This window comes from Capricornis sumatraensis, chromosome 17, assembly GCF_032405125.1.
Source record: "Capricornis sumatraensis isolate serow.1 chromosome 17, serow.2, whole genome shotgun sequence".
In the NCBI taxonomy this organism is placed as follows: Eukaryota; Metazoa; Chordata; class Mammalia; order Artiodactyla; family Bovidae; genus Capricornis; species Capricornis sumatraensis.
In genome coordinates this window covers 30,731,165-30,750,722 of record NC_091085.1, presented here as the reverse complement: position 1 = coordinate 30,750,722, position 19,558 = coordinate 30,731,165, and positions in this window count along the sequence as shown.

Sequence of the window (19,558 nt, the reverse complement as noted above, 5' to 3'; positions counted from 1 at the left end):
ATGGGTTAAGAGGTTCCCTTCCAGGAACTGGGGGCAAAGGGCCAAACCTTTCTATGGTCAAAGTTGACATTTTACTACAAACTATTTTCTTCTAGAATCATCTATCTTCTGTGTTTGGGGATCATTTCCATAAGCATACAAATACCATATAAGATATGTAATATTAAATTTAAAAGCAGCAAGAACAAGAATGTAAATTCTCTTTGATTCATGGTCCTTCTTCAGCTGCTACCTCATTTCTGGATTATGCTTATTATGTAAAATACATTGAACTCTCCAGTCAGGGTGCGTTTTATCATTAGCCATCTCCAGGGCAGTTTCCTCAATTCTGACTCAATCTCTATACTACACTGACTATACTGAAGGAAGTCACTGTCAAACAATAACTCCTTTGTGTTTCAGAGAATCTAGGGTTCCTTTGATCCACTCTGGCATAGTTACTTGAACCAGGAATTTCACTGAGGCTGTTGAAATATTTACAGATGAAAATAGATCTGTAAATAATTAATTATAAACAGATTATTTACAAGAGTAATTGATTCTTTTTTTATTTCATATAAATTCTGTTTTCTAATTTATTCCATTCTTTGATACATTCTTTATTCCATTTGGATTTGAAAGTATTTATCTTATAAATAGCTGTGTATGTAGTTTTGTTTCTAATTAGTTTTTAATTTGTAGCTGTTTCTCAGTAGTTTTCATGACCAGCAAGGAGATTTTCAGTCTTTCTTTCGATTATTATTTTATAAATTTAGAAAGTTAACAGAGTTGATGATTAGTATAGTTCTCAATTAATTTTGAACAAATTTCAAAACTAGAAAAAGAGTTACAATACAAAAAAGTGATAGCATATTATAGTACAGAAAGCTAATTTCCTGTTGCTGTAACAGATTCACTCATTTAAAATGTCAAGACAATCTTATTTCATAATTTTAACACAATAGTAGAGAGCTGTTTTAATAGAGCAAGTATTTATGATAATTAGGTTTTGCTGAATAATGTGGTTCTTCAAAGGTGATAGTTGTGGATATTGATTTTCCAAATGGACTGAATCATTGATTGAATGCAGTTTGAAGAGGAACCAAATTAGTCTCTTGAATTTACCTGGGGCTGCTACCAGTGGAATACATTATCTGAGGAATCCCAGGGCTATGTTTAACAGGTCAAGGACTCCCCCTGTCTGTTGGTACACTTGTGGAATCATTTCTTAGTTAATAATGTTTACTTGTAAAACCATAGGTGACTCCAAGGAGTTGTTCAGTGATTGAAATTTTTTGCTAAAATAAATAAATTTCAGTATTGAATATAGAATGCAAAGCTTTCTCAATCCTACAACAAAATGAGGACGTAGGATGTTGATTACATTATGCAAATATAAGCTATTATCAGGAGATAAGTAGAAATATTTCTTCTGAGACAACTGACATAATAGTTAAATAAATAAATATTCCTCAATGGAAAATACCTTCATATGAAAAGCTATAAATTATTCTTTAATTCCTGTTGAGCAAGAAATACCTCACGCATTGGGACTATTATAAATGCTAACTAATTAGTCAGCTGTCACATTTCTAAGATTCTAAGCAAATTTATTTTTTCATATTTTCAGTTCTGTTCAGTTCAGTCGCTCAGTCGTGTCCGACTCTTCACGACCCCATGAACTGCAGCACCCCAGGCCTCGTCCATCACCAACTCCTGGAGTTCACTCAGACTCACGTCCATTGAGTCCGTGATGCCATCCAGCCATCTCATCCTCGGTCGTCCCCTTCTTCTCCTGTCCCCAATCCCTCCCAGCATCAGAGACTTTTCCAATGAGTCAACTCTTCGCATGAGGTGGCCAAAGTACTGGAGTTTCAGCTTTAGCATCATTCCTTCCAAAGAAAGCCCACGGTTGATCTCCTTCAGAATGGACTGGTTGGATCTCTTTGCAGTCCAAGGGACTCTCAAGAGTCTTCTCCAACACCACAGTTCAAAAGCATCAATTCTTCGGTGCTCAGCCTTCTTCACAGTCCAACTCTCACATCCATACATGACTATTGGAAAAACCATAGCCTTGACTAGATGGACCTTAGTCGGCAAAGTAATATCTCTGCTTTTGAATATGCTATCTAGGTTGGTCATAACTTTCCTTCCAAGGAGTAAGTGTCTTTTAATTTCATGGCTGCAGTCACCATCTGCAGTGATTTTGGAGCCCCCCAAAATAAGTCTGACACTATTTCCACTGTTTCTCCATCTATTTTTCATATTTTAGTCTTTCTGAAATTGGAATATCAAACATTTTGTGTGCATATTTATTTTAGAATGTAATTTCATTTTACTAGTTGATGATATTGATGACATTAAATCAATAAACTTTACAATCAATAGGAAAAATTAAATTCTATGGAAATATCGTTTATTTTAAAATATTTTTTTAAACTATTTATGGGCTTCCTGGATGGCTCAGTGATAAAGAATCCACCTGCAAGAGACACAGAAGATGTCAGTTCAATTTCTGGGTTGGGAAGTTCTCCTGGAGAAGGGCATGGCATCCCATTGAGTGTCCTTGCCTGGAAAATTCCATTGAGAGGATCCTGACAGTCCATAGTGTCACAAATAGACACAACTGAAGTGGCTGTGAACACACACAAGAACTGTTTATAACATAAAAAAAAAAAAAGATCAAGGAATAAGAAATGCCTAGTACTAGTATTTTATTCTCATCTAACAAAAAACAAAAGATAAATTTTAATGTTTTTCTATATATATCCATCTGACCAATTTCAAATTCCTTTTCTCCATCTATTAGGAGTAGCAGATGAGAAAAAAAAAAATTGAAAAATTCTGAAATTTGACAGGTACCAGTCATGTGATAAAGAATCCATCTCCAATGCAGGTGACCATGGTTCAATGCCTGGGTTGGGTAGAGCCCCTGGAGAAGGGCATGGTAATCCAGTGTAGTATTCTTGCCTAGAGAATCCCCATGGACAGATGAGCCTGGCGAGCTACAGTCCATGGGGTCACAAAGAGTCGGACAAAACTGAGTACTCAGCACAACACATTCATGTGCATGGTTTATATTACTATTAATAAAAATTTATACTATAGGTATAGTATATACATTGAATATTGCATTCCTTTATTCTAACATGAAGTGAAGTGAAGTCGTTCAGTTGTGTCTGACTCTTAGTGACCCTGTGGACTGTAGCCTACTGGGCCCCTCCAGCCAAAGGATTTTCCAAGCAAGGGTACTGGAGTGGGTTGCCATTTCCTTCTCCCGGGATCTTCCTGACCCAGGGATTGAACTCAGGTCTCCTGCATTGTAGGCAGACACTTTACCATCTGAGTCACTAGAAAAGTCACCATTCTAACATATTTTATATATTTAATATCTGTAAAATCACAGTCAATGACATCTTAAAATAGAAAATGGCAGTATTTTGTTCTCTTTTATTATGGTCAATAATGTTATTTTTATCTTCACCATGTTGAATATCATTTATTTCTACTAGTTTTTATTGATGTTTATGAGACATTATTCATTCATTTTAATCGATTTCATTTCTCTGTGGTAAAGGTTATGTTTTATTTTACTTTATAATATATATGGTGAAGTTTCAACTATTACATGTCTACAAAAGTTTTATATTTATTTACACTTCTTAGTACAGTAGGCATTCACACACACACACACATATATGCATATATATATATGGACAAAGGTTTTTCAGTTTTGAATAATTTTAACATATTGAATAATCAAATATTTCTTTGCCAATTCATTCATTTTAGCATTTGCAACTGCTGTATGCTCTGACAAGTCATTTTATCATCTCTTTTACTTATTCATTTCTCAGTGAAGTGTTTTGGAATTTGTCTTCCATTTCAAAATTTTTTCACTATCCAGTGAAGTTATTATGCCCTCAACTGAGTCTTTTTTTTATTTCAATATTTATTACTTATTTCCAGCATTTATAATTGAATGTTTTCCCTGTAATTGGTTAAGCAAGATCATTCATTTTCTGTTGTATAGATCCTGATATACAATTGCATACTCATTTTTGTTATTTCATCTTTTCTTAATGTTTTAATTTCACATTTTTTATTATTTTTAGTGGCTACCATAAATGGGTTAGAGAAGAAAATGGAAACCCACTCCAGTATTCTTGCCTGGAGAATCCCATAGACAGAGGAGCCTGGTGGGCTACAGTCCACGGGGTCACAAAGAGTCGGACATGACTGAGTGACTTCACTTCACTTCACCATAAATGTTACATAATTTTTGATATACTACAATGGTATAAATACTTACTCTGTTGCATTCTTGAAAATACTAGAACCTTAGATGGCCTATTGTATTATTGTTATTATGCATTTTGATTCTACATACTACATGATAACTAACATGAAGTACAATGTAATGTATACCCAATATGATGGCCCATGTTGGGCCCTTTTGATTGCTTTTGTCCTATCTGTATTTTTATGCTGCTTTTTACATATTATACCGTATACTACATAAAGTACCCCAATTGGGTTTCAAATAGAATTTTTTATTGCAGATGTGGAGTAGCAAATTCTTTGTCTATTCATTTTATCATATAACTGTATTACTTTTTAAAAATCTGGAATGGAATTCTACATTGACAATGATTATCTTCTAACATCATGACATTCCATTGTCTTCTGACTTCCATTGTTTTATGATATTGGCTGCCAGTTTTATTCATACTTTCTGAAAGAAATATTTCTCTTCCTCTGGTTGCTATTAATGTTTTTTCTTTATATTTGGTTTTGTATCAATTTATCTCTAATAAGCTTAGTTGTGCTTTCTTATGTGTCTTTTCCCATTTTAATATGTAGAGTTTCTTTTGACATTGACTGATGACTTACAACAATTTTGGGAATTTCTCAATTAATAACACATACTGTATTGTTTCTTTATTATTCCTATCCTCTCTCTCTGGAACTTCATTAGCATGTATATAAAAACTTTTCCTTGTGTGCTATGAGGCGAAGCAGCTCCATTGTGGCTTTCTGTAAATTTTGCTTGTTTCGTACCAGATACAGAAGGGAGGCTCAACCATAGTTTTGGCAGGTGATCTTGGCAGAATGCCATGTGATCCTCTCCTGAAATATAAAATGATAGGAAGTCTTGTGAGGAGCTGTCACAAGGCCATTTCTCAACTGCCTTATTAATTTTCAGATGGCTCCCTGTCTTGCAGGGGGCTGCCGGCTAATCATCTGCCTTCATGGTTCAGTGAGGAATTGAATTTTTAGATTTTATATTTATTTAGATATAAAGCTGTAGAGTATAAAGCCTCTCACCTGAAGTTTAGAAAGTATTCTTTATTACAAGGCAATCAATTGTTTGTGCCATCTGTCATCTTGCTTATTCATTTTAGAGTCATTTAATGGAACAAGGGGGCTTCCCTGATAGCTCAGTTGGTGAAGAATGCAGGAGACCCCAGTTCGATTCATGGGTCAGGAAGATCGCCAGGGGAAGGGATAGGCTACCGACTCCAGTATTCTTGGGCTTTCCTTATGGCTCAGCTGGTAAAAAATCTGCCTGCAATGTGGGAGACCTAAGTTCAATCTCTGGGTTGGGAAAATCCCCTGGAGAAGGGAAAGGCTACCCACCCCAGTATTCTGGCCTGCAGAATTCCATGGACTATACAGCCCATGGGGTCACAGAGTTGGACATAAGGATAACATGCTGATAACATGCTGATCTTGTATATGTTATATTTTTAGGTAGTTAATTGTATAAATACATATGGGCTCATTGTTTCCTTAGTGGTTGAATGTATGGAATTGTAACACATCAGCATAACAGCCAAATAATCACTGTTGCTTAGATATTGTTTCACTATTTGGCATCTCCTTGGTCATTTATGCTCTGTTATACATTTTTTAAAAATTACTTTTGCTACTCTGCTTTCTTGTTTAACTTTCCTATATTGTACTATATGGAATCTATTGTTAAACTCATGTATCAAAATTTCAATTTTAGTTAATGTATTTATGTTTCATTTCTAGAATGAACTTGATTCGTTTTCCAGTCTAATTCTTGATTGATATTATCCATTTCATTATCATTATCCATCTTTTTCTCTATTTTCTTGAACATATTAATTACAGTTATTTTAAACCACTTTTAACTTTAACATATGGAGCATCCATGGTCTGCTTCTACTGTCAGTTTTGCTCTAAGCATTCAAATATATTTTTTGTATTGCTTAATGATACTGATTGCAATATCAGATACATGCATAAAGTGTAAGTGACCCTATCATATTTATAGGAAGACCCTATTCTCTGATAAGTGTGTGTTTATGATTCTAAAACTTATGACTTGAAATTATTTTCTCTTATTATTTATTTATGTTTAGTAGATTGTTTACCTGACTTCATTGGATTCCCCTCATATCCCATTAACACACTGGCCCTATAATAATGATTTATGATTTTTACTCCTCAGTGATACTAGATAATTTGTCACTTTAGTTATTTAGACAGTTATAAGTGTAACTTCTTTCCTGTCTACCATACCATGTCCTGTGTCTTTTTCTTCCCACTTTACAAAGTCATAATCCCCAGACATCCAGTTGTTGAACAGATGTTTTCCTTTACTTTCTTTGTGAGAGGAAAGACTTAACCTCACAGCAGTTATTGTTTTTCAGAGATGAACCATATGCCACAACAAACCCACCACTGCCCCACTACTGCCAGATTACAGTTTACTTCCACTCCTCAGTTTGATTTTTTTTTTCTTTTCTAGTAGACATTGAGATGTATATTCAGTTGGTTAATGTCTTTAAAATTTGGATCCAATATTATATCTTTTTTTAAAACATAAAATATTTTAAAGTGAAATCTTACATACCAAGATGAATAGATAAAGAAAATGTGATACAATATATAATGGAATATTGCTCAGCCATAAAAAAAAAATGGATTTGAGTCTGTTGTAGTGAGGTGGATGACCCTAGAGCCTATTACACAGAGTGAAATACGTCATAAAGAGGAAACCAAATATTGTATATAATGTGTATATATGGAATCTAGAATACTAATGAACCAACTTGCAAGGAAGAAAAGGAGACACAGATGTATAGAAGAGGCTTGTGGACCCAATGAGGGAAGGAGAAGGTGGGATGAATTGAGAAAGTAGCATTGACATATATACACTACTATGTGTAAAACAGACAGCTAGTGAGAAGGTGCTGTATAACACAGGTTTCACAGCCTGATGCTTTGTGATGACCTAGAGGGATGGGATGGTAGAGGGGGGAGGGAGGCTTAAGAGGCAAATAATGGCTGATTTTCATTGTTATATGGCAGAAACAAATATAACATTATAAAGCAATTATCTTCCAGTTAAAAAATAAAATGAAAAGAGGAGTTAAAGGAGACCCAAAAGCTAAAATTAGCATAGTATCCTGGGTGAGATGTTGGGATAGAAGAATAGCACTAGATAAAAACTAAGGAAATCTGAACAAAGTCCTGACTCAATATTACTTTAATAACTGTGACAGATGTGCCATATGAATGTAAGATGTTAAGAATAAAGGAAACTGTGTAGGGAATATGGGAAGCACATTCCAATTTTGGAATTTCTGTTTTGAATTCAAACTATTCTAAAGAATAAAGACTACTTAAAAAAATCTTATATGTCATCTTAACGTGATATCCTTTATTTCTTATTTAATTTGAAACTTACAAATTAAGCATACGTGTGTGAAGATGTTTCAGTATCTTAAAACTCAACACTTAAAACCTCTTTTAAATGTTATAGTCAATAAGCAGAGATAAAATTGCAAAATTCAGTAGTTAATAATTGGACATTGAAATGAAGTGAAGTCGCTCAGTCGTGTGTGACTCTTTGTGATCCCATGGACTGTAGCCCACCAAGCTCCTCCGTCCATGGGATTCTCCAGGCAAGAGTACTGGAGTGGGTTTCCATTTCCTTCTCCAGGGGATCTTCCCGACCCAGGGATCGAACCCAGGTCTCCCTTATCATAGGTAGACGCTTTAACCTCTGAGCCACCAGGGAAGCCCCTATTACTTGCATATAAATTTTGAATTGCCTAAAAATTCATAATGTGAAAACAGATATAGAAGATATCCAGCCAGCACTCATGGAGTTATAAGTATGTTTTAAGTAAGCTATAAGGATATATATATTTTTTCTAAGTGAAGAGATATTACATCTTTTTTGTTTAGTTCCATTGTAGTGTACTGGAGAATAAAATGTGAAGATTGTCTACGTGTACATTCAAATATATAAATAAGTAATTTTATGAATCCAGACATTTTATTTATCTTCTACTAATGACCAGTGCTGTGATTTATTAAACATAAATAAAATCTACTGCCTAATCAATTAGAATTGAAGTCCTAAAACTCTGGTGACTTTAATATATATTTCATATACTTTCCTTCTATCTCAGTTTCCTTAATATAGACTGATGCAGGGAGATGCAAGTTCGATCCACAGGTCAGGAAGATCCCCTGGAAGGAAGGCATGGCAACCCCCTCCAGTATTCTTGCCTGGAGAATCCCGTGGACAGAGGAGCCTGGTGGGCTACAGTCCATAGGGCCGCAAAGAGTCCTAGAGGACTGAAGCGACTGAGCACACATGCATGCACACATTTTGATTAAATTAAATCAAATAACTTCACATTTATTTTTGGTGTGAAACGTGGAGTTTAAATAATAAGTGATAGAAGGTATAATAACACAAATACAGAAAAGATAATCATTCACAGTCAAAATATGATCTTTTCCTTTATCTTCAGAAAAGAATAATCTTTTTCCAATAGTATTTGAAAACCTTAGAGCAAATTTACTATAGTTGATTTATTATTTTAGTGGAAAAGGAACATTGGGAGAACATATTTTATCTCTGTCCTCTCCATAACTGATACATGCTTCTGTAAAGAAGTGAAGGTCGTATTTTTTTAAAACATGTGGGGATAGCAAATGAAATTGTATGTATGTTTGTTTTAAACAGTTTATTCTTTAGGTCATTTATAGAGAACTCATGATTTGTTTTCACAGCACTCAAGAGAATGGTGTAGAATTATAGTATAAAAGTATATAAAGATAAATAGAATAAAAATGGTTCTTCCTTTGAGATATCACAGGCTAATGGATTTTAAAAAAATAAAAAAAAATTACCTGTTTCTACTGACAGTAATGGTATACTAGGTAATTCATGCCAATCTTCTCAACAAGGACAACTATAGAAGATGAACAAAATGCTTTTAAAAGTAAATCTACATGAACAAATTCAAGCGATAACAAGGCAGTGAAGAATTATGTTGCAATTAGGACCATTCTTCTGCTTGGAGTATCTGGTAATTTTGAAAAGGCTGCTGAAAGGCTGACAAACTGAGGGATAAAAATGGAAACTTGAATGGAAGCTAGTGAACAAAATAGAGTCCTAGATTAAGGGCAAGAGAATGCTACACTTTTGGCATCAGGGTAAATTGGAAGCAGTGTAGTATTCGTAAGAAAAGAAGTACATCTTAAAATTTTCTTCATAATCAAAACTAGATTAAGGTGATCTTGGATTCCTTCTACTTTCAACAAGTTGTGAGATGCTGAGTTACACTCTGTCTGAAGAAACTTACTTTAATTCTTGCTTAAAGTTTTCATACACAGCACATAGAATCTTTAAAACTCACCAGATAGCAGAGAAAATGACATTTAACTAAAGGTCTGGAGGTAAACACATATTAAAACAGATTAAAAAGATATTTAGGTATAGGAGGCTTCAGACACCTTTAAATAATTATATTACTGGACGTTTTGAAACTGAAGAAACATTTGGAAATCCTAGAAGTTAAAAAGTGCAGAATTCAGCAATGAATATGTGGAATTTGAAATTTAAAAGACAATACTATTGTTCATATTACCATCTCCCCAAAACCCAAAACACTAAGGTGTAAATCTATTAAAATATTTATAAGACTATGTGATAAAATTACAAATTTGATGAAATAAAGGACTGAATAAATGAAGAACTGTTCTATGTTCAGGAATAGCCAAAGCTAATACTGTCAAGATGTCAGTTTTCCTGACTTGATGTAAAATTTAAAGCAATCTTTATTAAAATCCTAGGGAAGTTATTTTGTGGATATTGACAGATTGACTCAAAAATTTATATGGAGAGACAGAAGACTCAGAATAGCCAACATAATATTGAAATAAAATAACAAAGTCAGAGAATTGACACTACCTGACTTCTAGGTTTACTATAAAGTCACACTAATCAAGACAGTGTAATATTGGTGAAAGACTAGTCGGAGAGATAAATGGAAAACAATATAGTCCAGACATAGATCCACACAAATGGGATCAACTGAACTTTGACAAAAGAGCAAAGGCAATATAATGAAGAAAGGATATTCAGCACATGGTCCTGGAACAACTGGAGATCCATGTGCAAAAAGGTGAATCTAGACACAAACCTTACCCCCTTCATAAAAACTTAGTAAAACTGGATCAGAAACCAAAAAAGGAAAATGCAAAGGTATAAAATTCCTAGAAGATAACATAGGAGAAAATCTAGGTGACTTTGTGTATGTGTGTGTGTGCTCACTCGTGTTCAACCCTGCAACCACAGGGGCTGTAGCCCACCAGGCTCCTCTGTCCGTGGGATTTTCCAGGCAAGAATATTTCAAGGGGTTGTCCTTCCCTTCTACAGGGAATCTTCCCAACACAGGGATCAAAACCCACAATTCCTATGTCTTCCACATTGGCAGGCAGATTATTTACCACTGAGCCACCTGGGAAGCCCAAACTTGTATATAATGATTTTTAACATACAAACACCAAAAATACAGTCCATAGCAGAAATAACTGATGAATTATATTTTATAAAAATTAAAAACTTCTATTAGTCAAAAAGCAATGTAGAGAGAAAGATAAGACATGCTGCCTACTGGTAGAAAATATTTGCAAAGGACATATCTGATGAAACATTTAAAACAAATAAAAGATTATCTTTTAATTTATTTTGCTGAGGTGTAATTGATTTACAATTTTATGTTAGTTTCTACTGTATATCAAAGGAATTCAATTATATATAAACTTTGGTAAGCACGTTTGCTCTCTATGACTGAGAGTCTGTTTCTATTTTGTAGATAAGTTCATTTACGTCACATTTTAGATTCCACATGGAAGTGATATCTTATTGTATTTATCTTTCTCTTTCTGGCTTACTTCACTGAGTATGATAATATCTAGATCCAAACATGTTGCTGCAATGGCATTATTTCATTCTTTTTTATGGCTGAGTAGTATTCCATTGTGCATATGTACCACATCTTTTTTTCCATTTGTCTGTTGATGAACATTTAGGTTGTTTCCATGTTTTGTCTATTGTAAATAGTGCTGCAATAAACACTGAGGTACATGTCTATTTTTGAATCAGAATTTTTTCTGTATATATGCTCAGAAGTGGGATGCATAAGACAAATATTTTATGATATCACTTATGTACAGAATCTAAAAAATGGTACAAATGAATTATTTACAAAAAAGAAATAGAATCACAGATGTAGAAATCAAAGTAATGGTTCAATTCAGTTCAGTTCAGTCGTTCAGTTGTGTCCGACTCTTTGCAACACCATGAATCACAGCACACCAGACCTTCCTGTCCATCACCATCTCCCGGAGTTCACTCAGACTCACGTCCATCCAGTCCGTGATGCCATCTAGCCATCTCATCCTGGGTCGTCCCCTTCTCCTCCTGCCCCCAGTCTCTCCCAGCATCAGAGTCTTTTCCAATGAGTCAACTCTTCGCATGAGGTGGCCAAAGTACTGGAGCTTCAGCTTTAGCATCATTTCTTCCAAAGAAATCCCAGGGTTGATCTCCTTCAGAATGGACTGATTGGATCTCCTTGTAGTCCAAGGGACTCTCAAGAGCCTTCTCCAACACCACAGTTCGAAAGCATCAATTCTTCGGTGCTCAGCTTTCTTCACAGTCCAACTCTCACATCCATACATGACCACGGGAAAAACCATAGCCTTGACTAGACAGACCTTAGTCGGCAAAGTAATCTCTGCTTTTGAATATACTATCTAGGTTGGTCATAACTTTTCTTCCAAGGAGTAAGCGTCTTAATTTCATGGCTGCAGTCACCATCTGCAGTGATTTTGGAGCCCCCAAAAATAAAGTCTGATACTGTTTCTACTGTTTCCCCATCTATTTCCCATGAAGTGATGGGACCAAATGCCATGATCTTCGTTTTCTGAATGTTGAGCTTTAAGCCAACTTTTTCACTCTCCTCTTTCGCTTTTATCAAGAGGCTTTTTAGCTCCTCTTCACTTTCTGCCATAAGGGTTTTGTCATCTGCCTATCTGAGGTTATTGATATTTCTCCCAGCAATCTTGATTCCAGCTTGTGTTTCTTCCAGTCAAGCGTTTCTCATGAAGTACTCTGCATAGAAGTTAAATAAGCAGGGTGACAATATACAGCCTTGACGTACTCCTTTTCCTATTTGGAACCAGTCTGTTTTTCCATGTCCAGTTCTAACTGTTGCTTCCTGACCTGCATACAGATTTCTCAAGAGGCAGGTTAGGGGGTCTGGTATTCCCATCTCTTTCAGAATTTTCCACAGTTTATTGTGATCCACACAGTCAAAGGTTTTGGCATAGTCAATAAAGCAGAAATAAATGTTTTTCTGGAACTCTCTTGCTTTTTCTATGATCCAGCGGATGTTGGCAATTTGATCTCTGGTTCCTCTGTCTTTTCTAAAACCAGCTTGAATATCAGGGAGTTCGCGGTTCACCCAAGGGCAAAAAGTAGGTTGGGAATATAAATTATAAGATTAGAATTGACATATACACACAACTATATATAAAGTAGGTAACTAATAAGAACCTACCATGTAGCATAAGGAACTCTGCTCAATATGCTGCAATGACCTATATGGTAAGAGAATCTAAAAAGGAGTAGGAGTAGATATATGTCTACGTATAACTGATTCACTTTGCTGTATAGCAAAATGAACACAACATTGTAAATCAACTATACTCCAATAAAAGTTAATTCAAAAAACTATATAAAGCATTATTTAAAGATCAGTAGTATGAAAACAGACTGCTCAACTTAAAAATGAGTAAAAGATCTGAATAAACAACCCACCAAAGAAAATGTACAGCTGATAAAAGTGTTCAACAGCCTATGTTATCCAGAAATTAAAAAAACAATAATGAGGTAACATTACATGGCACCCAACATTTAAACACTGACATATCAAAAACTGGTGAGAATATGAGCAATAGGAAATCTCATGAAGGCAAACTGTTGCAAACACTTTGAAAAACAATTTGAAAATTTCTTAGAAAACTGAACATACTCTTAATATATGATTGACCAAGTGCTTTTTTGATATGTACCTGAAAGAACTGGAAACTTACACCCACTCAAAAATCTGCACATGGATGTTTTCAGCAGCCTTATTCATAATTGCCAAAACTGGGAAGCAATCCAAATGTCACATCTTATGTAGGTGAATGGTTGAACAAATTACGGGGCTTTCAGGTGGCTCTAGTGATAAACAACCTGCCTGACAATGCAGGTGGCATAAGAGACATGGGTTCAATCCCTGGTTCAGGAAGACCTGCTGGAGTAGGGCATGGAACCCCACTCCAGTATTCTGTCTGGAAAATTCCATGGTCAGAAGAGCCTGGTGGTCTACAGTCCATAGTGTTGCAAAGAGTTGGACACAAGTGAAGCAATTTAGCATGGCAGGGCGCTACAATGGGTTGTCGTAGGTGTACTCAGTTGCTTAATCATATATGCTCAAATATGAATCACTGTACCAAAAGTACATGGCTAAAATCTCACAGGCCATCTACAAAGGAATGTCATATACTTCCAGTTCCTAACTTACACAAAATGCAAATAACAATACCCAGGACAGTGTTCTCAGTATTTTTTGCATGGATGACTGGAAGTGGAGGCAGGCTTGCTGGAAAAGACAGGATGACCTGAGTCTTATGGAAAGCATTTAGCTTAAACAAATGGAAAATAACAATTCATTATAGAAAGACAACAATTTGTGAGCAAAGATGAAAGTTACTGTTTTGTTTATAATGGTGTTTTCCATTTGTTGGAGAAAGGTTTGGGTAAAAATTAATGTTCCTTTGGAGGTTGTAGAGATTGCACAGCAGAAAGCATTCAATAGCAGAATTAGAAGCATGGGTTTTATTATTACAGAAAAGCCACTAAAGATTTTTCAGTAGTGAAATCACATGAATTCATTGACTGTTTTGGAGAAACTGTGAGCAAATAACCTCTCTGAGCCTCCATTTTCATATTATAAAACATGGAATAGCAGCTTTGGAATTAAATACTGATTTTAACGTTTAATGCCTATGGAGTCACACAAGAAAAAATATAACAATAACTCCAATAGTTTGAAACTGAAAGATAAATAAAAATGTGATGCCATTACAGATAAAGGGAAAGAATGAAAAATAAAAGAAGTAAGAAAACTAAGAAGAGAAAAAAGAAGAAAGAGAAAGACATGGAAAAAGAATAAAGAGGAATAAAATAGCAAGGGGAGAAATGGGAAATGAGTGACAAGGAAATACAGGAAAGGAGGAAATACATGATGGAGAAATGATTAGTTTAAATTTAATAGACCTTTTAGATGACATCAGGCTTCTAAAGTAAATCTTGAGTAGATATTTATGAGACTAGAGATCAGACAATAAGTCAGCTTTGGACTGTAGTTGTAGGAGTTATGCTTATAAAGGTAAAAGACCATAGGCTAATGGAATTTTAGGGGAAGAGACTATAAATTTTAAAGAAAAAGAGGAAGAAGAGAGGGAAGTGAGGGAAAAAGCAAAGCATCCTCATATTGAGGATAATCTAGAGTCTACTTTTAAGGAAATCAAAAAGAGGAAAAAAGAATATAAGTTGAAGACATAATTGATTTTTCACTCAAATACTGTGAATGTCAAGCAAAATGATATATTTATGACATGTGTGTAATCTAAGAAAGTGTAGTTTTATTAGCACAGTGGATCAGAAGTAAATTGCTAAGAATTACGATCAAAATGGGAAATGCAGGAAATATAACCATCTTCTAAGAAATTAAACAATAAAAGAAAAGAACAAGTTTGAATAAAAATTTAACTTGATATGTTCATGAATTATAAAGATAGTATCAAATATGAGAACAAGACATTTAGGAGAGGGGTTAAAAGTAATGGAAATGATAAAAAATGAAACAATACAGCTATGAAGGATGGCTTATTCATAGATGACTGATAACATAACTTTTTGGAAGCAGGCAGGAAGGACTGAAAAGAGAAAAGACAGGGAAATAAAAATTAAAGAAGCATAAATGGTGCATATAACCCCAGAGTGGAAATATAAAGAAGAATCACACAGTTTGCTGGCTGAGAGGCTCACCCAAGATCAGATGAGGTTAAGATATATTTCTTAGGATACAGCACGATGTTATAAGATAAATTGTATTTTGTTACTGAATTATCAAGGGAAAGCACTTTAGGCTTCTCTATACCAAATCTAGAGAGGATTTCTTTATTAATTGTTCTGTCTGGCAGAAAGTACTAGTAGTTTACTCATCTTGTGAAGAGGTGAGAAAACACAATTTTTTTGTAGTTCATTGTCCTTATTATTTTTAATTTATTTAATTGGAGGCTAATTATCTTACAGTATTGTAGTGGGTTTTGCCATACATTGACATGAATCAGTCATGGGTGTATATGTGTTCCCCTGAAACCACCTCCCACCTGCCTCTCCATCCCATCCCTCTGGGTCATCCCAGTGCACCAGCCCTGAATACCATGTTTCATGCTTCAAACTTCAACAGGTGATCTGTTATGATAATATACATGTTTCAATGATATTCTCTCAGATCACCCCACCCTCGCCTTCTCCCACAGAGTCAAAAAGACTGTTCTATACATCTGTGTCTCTTTTGCTATCTCACATATAGGGTTATCATTACCATCCTTCTAAATTCCATATATATTCATTAGTATACTGTACCGGTGTTTTTCTTTCTGGCTTACTTCACTCTGTATAATAGGCTCCAGTTTCATCCACCTAATTAGAACTGATTCAAATGTATTCTTTTTAATGGCTGAGTAATAGTCCACTGTGTATATGTACCATAGCTTTCTTATCCATTCATCTGCTGATGGACATCTAGGTTGCTTCCATGTCCTGGCTATTATAAACAGTGGTGTGACGAATATTGGGGTATATGTGTCTCTTTCGATTCTGGTTTCCTCAATGTGTATGGCCAGCAGTGGGAATGGGTCACATGGCAGTTCTGAATTTGGAAACCAGACTTAAATTGGAGAAAGTAGGGAAAACCACTAGGCCATTCAGGTATGACCTAAATCAAATCCATTATGATTATACAGTGGAAGTGAGAAGTAGATTTAAGGGACAAGGTCTGATAGACAGAGGGCTTGATGATATATGGACGGATGTTCGTGACTTTGTACAGGAGATGGGATCAAGACCATGCCCATGGAAAAGAAATGCAAAAAAGCAAAATGGCTGTCTGAGGAGGCCTAACAAATAGCTGTGAAAAGAAGAGAGGTGAAAAGGAAAGATATAGCATCTGAATGCAGAGCTCCAAAGAATAGCAAGGAGAGATAACAAAGCCTTCCTCAGTGATCAATGCAAAGAATTAGTGGGAAACAACAGAATGGGAAAAACTAGAGATCTCTTCAAGAAAATTAGAGATACCAAGGGAACATTTATGAAAAGATGGGCTCGATAAAGGACAGAAATGATAAGGACCTAACAGAAGTAGAAGATATTAAGAAGAGGTGGCAAGAATACATGGAAGAACTGTACAGAAAAGATCTTCACGACTCAGATAATCATGATGGGGTGATCACTCACCTAGAGCCAGACGTCCTGGAATGTGAAGTCAAGTGGGCCTTAGAAAGCATCACTATGAACAAAGCTAGTGGAGGTGATGGCATTCCAGTTGAACTGTTTCAAATCCTGAAAGATGATGCTGAGAAAGTGCTGCACTCAATATGCCAACAAATTTGGAAAACTCAGCAGTGACCACAGGACTGGAAAAAGTCAGTTTTCATTCCAATCCCAAAGAAGGGCAAAGACAAAGAATGCACAAATTAACACACAATTGCATTTATCTCACATGCTAGTAAAGAAATGATCAAAATTTTCCAAGCCAGGCTTCAGCAATACTTGAACCATGAAATCCCTGATGTTCAAGCTGGTTTTAGAAAAGGCAGAGGAACCAGAGATCAAATTGCCAACATCCGCTGGGTCATGGAAAAAGAAAAAGAGTTCCAGAGAAACATCTATTTCTGTTTTATTGACTATGCCAAAACCTTTCTGTGGATCACAACAAACTGTGGTGAAAGAGGTGGGAATACCAGACCACCTGACCTGACTCTTAAGAAACCTGTATACAGGTCACAAAGCAACAGTTAGAACTGGACATGGAACAACAGACTGGTTCCAAATAGGAAAAGGAGTACATCAAGGCTGGATATTGTCACCCTGCTTATTTAACTTATATAGAGAGTACACCATGAGAAACACTGGGCTGGAGGAAGCACAAGCTGGAATCAAGATTGCTGGGAGAAATATCAATAACCCCAGATATGCAGATGACACCACCCTTATGGCAGAAAGTGAAGAGGAACTAACAAGCCTCTTGATGAAAGTGAAAGGGGAGAGTGAAAAAGTTTGGTTAAAACTCGACATTTGTAATACTAAGATCATGGCATCTGGTCCCATCACTTCATGGGAAATAGATGGGGAAACAGTGGAAACAGTGTCAGACTTTATTTTGGGGGGCTCTAAAATCACTGCAGATGGTGATTTCAGCCATGGAATTAAAAGACGCTTAATCCTTGGAAGGAGTTATGACCAACCTAGATAGCATATTCAAAAGCAGAGACATTACTTTGCCAACAAAGGTCCGTCTAGTCCAGGCAATGGTTTTTCCCGTGGTCATGTATGGATGTGAGAGTTTGACTGTGAAGAAAGCTGAGCACCAAATAATTGATGCTTTTGAACTGTGGTGTTGGAGAAGACTTGAGAATCCCTTGGACTGCAAGGAGATCCAACCAGTCCATCTAAAGGAGATCAGTACTGGGTGTTCATTGAAAGGAGTGATGATGAGATTGAAAGTCCAATACTTTGGCCACCTCATGTGAAGAGCTGACTCATTGGAAAAGACCCTGATGCCCTGGAAGGGATTGGGGGCAGGAGAAGGGGATGACAGAGTATGAGATGGCTGGATGCTATCACCAACTCGATGGACATGAGTCTGAGTGAACTCTGGGAGCTGGTGATGGACAGGAGGCCTGGCGTGCTGCAATTCATGGGGTCACAAAGATTTGGACATGGATTAGCGACTGAACTGAACTGGACTGAACTGATGGAATCTCCACACTGTTCTCCATAGTGGCTGTTTCAGTTTGAATTTCCACCAACAGTATAAGAGGGTTCCCTTTTCTCCACACCCTCTCCAGCGTTTATTGTTTGTAGACTTTTGGATCACAGCCATTCTGACCTGCGTGAGATTGTACCTCATTGTGGTTTTGATTTGCATTTCTCTGATAATGAGTGATGTTGAGCATTTTTTCATGTGTTTGTTGGCCATCTGTATGTCTTCTTTGGAGAAGTGTCTGTTTAGTTCTTTGGCCCATTTTTTGAATGGGTCGTTTATTTTTCTGGAATTGAGCTGTAGGAGTTGCTTGTATATTTTTGAGATTAATTCTTTGTCAGTTGCTTCATTTGCTATTATTTTCTCCCATTCTGAAGGTTGTCTTTTCACTTTGCTTATAGTTTCTTTCGTGAAAAAGCTCTTAAGTTTAATTAGGTCCCATTTGTTTATTTTTACTTTTATTTCTGTTACTTTGGGAGGTGGGTCATAGAGGATCCTGCTATGATTTATGTCGGAGAGTGTTTTGCCTATGTTTTGCTCTAGGAGTTTTACAGTTTCTGGTCTTACATTTAGATCTTTAATCCATTTTGAAGTTATTTTTGTGTATGGTATTAGAAAGTGTTCTAGTTTCATTCTTTTACAAGTGGTTGACCAATTTTCCCCCCACTTCATGTTAAAGAGATTGTCTTTTCTCCATTGAATATTCTTGCCTCCTTTGTCAAAGATAAGATGTCCATAGGTGCATGGATTTATCTCTGGGCTTTCTCTTTTCTTCTATTGATCTATATTTGTCTTTATGCCAGTACCATACTGTCTTGATGATTGTAGCTTTGTAGTATAGCCTTGAAGAAGGAAATGGCAACCCACTCCAGTGTTCTTGCCTGAAGAATCCCAGGGATGGTGGAGCCTGGTGAGCTGCGTTGCAGAGTCAGACACGACTGAAGTGACTTAGCAGCAGCAGTAGCAGTATAGCCTTAAGTCAGGCAGGTTTATTCCTCCAGTTCCAGTCTTCTTTCTCAAGATTGCTTTGGCTATTTGAGTTTTTTTGTATTTCCATTCAAATTGTAAAAAGTATTTGTCCTAGTTCTCTGAAAAATACTGTTAGTAGCTTGATAGGGATTGCATTGAATCTATAGATT